Here is a 3543-nt window from a genome sequence, read left to right on the forward strand (position 1 = left end):
TATATATATATATATATATATATATCTACTTGTATATATATATGTGTATGAGTGTGTGTGTGTGTGCATGTGTATGAATGTATTTGGGTGTATTCATGTGTGTGTGTGTGTGTGTGTGTGTGTGTGAAGGGAGATGTTAGTGACCTAATAATTCCAAATAAGACTTCAGCAAAATGTCAAAAGGAAACTGTAATCTTGGTAGGTCACTGAAGTTTAAGCTAGATCAGTCAGGTTGCTCTGGTAATATGTGACAGTTTCAGAAATCCATCTGAATTGTTAATACGCCATTATGTTCATGAAGATTAGTAGAACAATGCCAGACAATACAAAATTAGAAATTAATGTTATCTAGATGTTCAATCTATTTTTATTGAACACATTGAGGTATGTACCATCAAAAAGTATATTATGAGTCACGATACAAAAAGAAAAGAGATATTTTAAGTGTTTAAGCTATAGTTTACTATAGCAGAATAAAAAAGTTGTTCTGTTTCTCAATCTGGAAAGTTCTTCATTATTACAAGAGATAAGCATTAGTGAAGATGGTGAATTGAGGATTTTTCCATGCAAAAAATGTTTATAAGGATACGAGGCATGTGTAGCAGTCTTCATGAACGAAGATAGGTTCAGAAAAGAAATGTAAGTATAATAATTCTTATTTGATCAAATTGTGAGTTCATCATCGTCATCATCGTCGTCATCATCGTCATCATCGTCATCGTCATAATCATCATCATCATCTATATTTAACAATTGTTCTCCATGCTGGCATGGGTTGGATGGTTTTATAGGGGCTGGCAAGCCAGAGAGCTGCAACAAGTATCAGTTATCTGTTTTGGCATATTTTCTATGGCTGAATGCCCTTCCTAATACCAACCAATCCTATATTTGTTTCAGTCACTTGACTGCAACCATGCTGGAGCACTGCCTTGAAGGGATTTTAGTCAAATGAATTGACCCCAATATTATTTCTTTTTTTAATTCTATCAGACTCTTTTTGCCGAAATGCTAAGTTATGGGGATGTAAGCACACCAACACTGGCTGTCAAGCGGTAATGTGGTGGTGGTGGTGGTGGAGGGACAGAGAGACACAAAGACACACACACACACACACACACACACACACACACACACACACATGATAGGCTTCTTTCAATTTCAGTCTACCAAATCCACTCATAAAGCCTTGGTCGGCCTGAGGCCTATAGTAGACAACACTTGCCCAAGATGCCATGTTGTGGGACTGAACCCAGAACCATGTGATTGGGAAGCAAGCTTCTTACCACACAGCCATACCTGTGCCTTGTCACATAACTGGCACCCGTGCCGGTGGCACATAAAATGTGAACACATCACTATCCTACAAAGAGTACCAGATTTCCCTCAACTGCACAAAGCAGCAGAAGTCTCCTGGCCCAGACAACATCCCAGTGGAACTTCTAAAACATGGCGGACTACTATTAAACACCAGTCTATTCACATTGATTCTCTGAATGTGGAAGAATTGCCATGTTCTTTAAGACCTCAAAGATGCTGTTATCATCACCATCTTCAAAAAAGGAGATAGAAAGATCTGTGGGAACTAAAGTGACTGAACTCCTTTTGAGTGTTTGGGCCTTGTGGCGGCAATGACTGAGACCTTTGGTATTATGTCATGCTTGAGAAGAAGACCCATCAAGTCAAGTAAAATCACAGTTGTGGCAGATACCAGTGTCACGCAAATGGCACCCGTGCCGGTGGCATGTAAGAGCACTCACTACACTCTCGGAGTGGTTGGCCACAAGAAGGGCATCCAGCCATAGAAACCATGCCAAATCAGACTGGAGTCTGGTGCAGCCTTCCAGCTTACCAGCCCTGGTCAAACCATCCAACCCATGCCAGCATGGACAACGGATGTTAAATGATGATGATGATGATGATATGTCATCATCATCATTTAACATCCATTCTCCATACTGGCATAGGTTGGACTGTTTGACCGGATCTAGTAAATCGGAGGGCTGTACCAGGCACCGGTCATCTGTTTTGTCATGGTTTCTAAGGCTGGATACCCTTCATAATGCCAACCACTTTGGTTTGCAGAGAAAGAAACATGTGTGCAGAACAGTTAGCATGTAAATGAACACGGACACACGAATGAAGACGCATACACCATCACACAAGCGTGTGCACATGGGAAAACACATGCCCAAAACACATACACCAGTGGCATGAAGTTATGGTGTGAAAGTGGCTGAAACAAATAAAGAGTATATATAAGTATGTATGTGTGTGTGTATTTGTGTGTGAGTGTATCTGTGTATCTGTGTGTGTGTGCGTGTGTGTGCCTGCATGTACATTCATACAAACACATTCTTGATTGTGGGCATATATGTAAGTGCATATGTGATAAAAAAAGAAAGAAAAAGCATAGTAATTTTTAATTCTGTAGTCCCACCTGATTGGCATGGAAAAAGCACCGTTCGAGCATGATTGTTGCCAGTGCCACCTGACTGGCTCTTGTGCTGGTGGAATGTAAAAAGCACCATTCAAGTATGGCCAATGCCAGTACTCCCTGACTGGCACGTAAAAAGCACTCTCAGAGTAGTTGGCATTAGGAAGAACATCCAGCTGTAGAAACCTTGCCAGATCAGATTGGAACCTGGTGCAGCCTCCTGGCTTGCTAGCCCTCAGTCAAACCATCCAATCCATTCCAGTATGGAAAGCAGATGTTAAACGACGATATTAGTTTGTTTCATTTTTTTTTTCAAAAGTTATTATTTTCCAGCTAGCTATTTAGTTATTTATAATTCTTCTTTTAATGCTCCAGCCAATAATCTGTGGCCATGCTTGGTCACCACCAAAACATTCTTCAAGTAGGCCAATATTCACTGTGTCTTACATTGAGTCTTACAGACACCCATGTCCTTCATCAATGAATGAACTGAGTAACCTCCAATCCAAGTTTTTTGCTGATTATGTTTGTCTTTTGACTATTTTGTTTTGTTTTCATTACCATAAACTTTAGAACTACCATATTTGATAGTATATAAGATGCACTTTTTTCCCTCAAAAAAGTCTTTAAAAATCAGCCCCAGACCTATATGCGTGATTGCTTTGAATATCACTTGCTTTCAGGTGGCGAACTGGCAGAAATGTTAGCATGTGGGACGAAATGCTTAACATTATTTCCTCTGTCTTTATGTTCTGAGTTCAAATTCCACCAAAGTCAACTTTGCCTTTCGTCCTTTCGAGGTTGATAAATTAAGTACCAATTGCGTACTGGGGTTGATCTTATTGACTGACCCTCACCTTCCCAAAAATTTTGGGCCTTGTGCCTAAGGTAGAAAAGAATATTACATGCTTTAATCCACTAAAAACATTTTTTCCCTGAATATGCATGGTTGAAACTGGGATTTATCTAATATGCCCATGCATCTTTTATGCCATTAAATACAATATTTGTTTCTTTATTGCCCACAGGGGGTTAAACATAGAGAGGATAAACAAAGAGATTAAGTCGATTACATCGACCCTAGCGTGTAACTAGTACTTATTTAATTG

General features: G+C 39.7%; 2 protein-coding genes across 5 annotated transcripts in view; one reads left to right on the forward strand and one right to left on the reverse strand.

The window, feature by feature from the left end:
* LOC106875194 (mitochondrial nicotinamide adenine dinucleotide transporter SLC25A51) overlaps nt 1-3543 on the forward strand; it is a 67936-nt gene that overhangs the window by 42400 nt on the left and 21993 nt on the right. Inside the window, exon 1 of one of the 4 annotated variants that reach the window (XM_014923235.2) lies at nt 234-639. The exons of the other annotated variants lie outside the window; for them this stretch is intronic. The gene's annotated coding sequence lies outside the window, so the exon portion shown is untranslated. Of the gene's footprint in view, nt 1-233; nt 640-3543 lie in introns of those variants that run through there. 4 annotated transcript variants of the gene reach the window in all.
* The window catches only part of LOC128247649 (solute carrier organic anion transporter family member 2B1-like), a 15431-nt gene that overhangs the window by 1700 nt on the left and 10188 nt on the right, over nt 1-3543 (reverse strand). The gene's annotated exons all lie outside the window — the stretch shown is intronic.

The sequence above is a fragment of the Octopus bimaculoides genome, chromosome 4, assembly GCF_001194135.2.
Source record: "Octopus bimaculoides isolate UCB-OBI-ISO-001 chromosome 4, ASM119413v2, whole genome shotgun sequence".
Taxonomy (NCBI): Eukaryota; Metazoa; Mollusca; class Cephalopoda; order Octopoda; family Octopodidae; genus Octopus; species Octopus bimaculoides.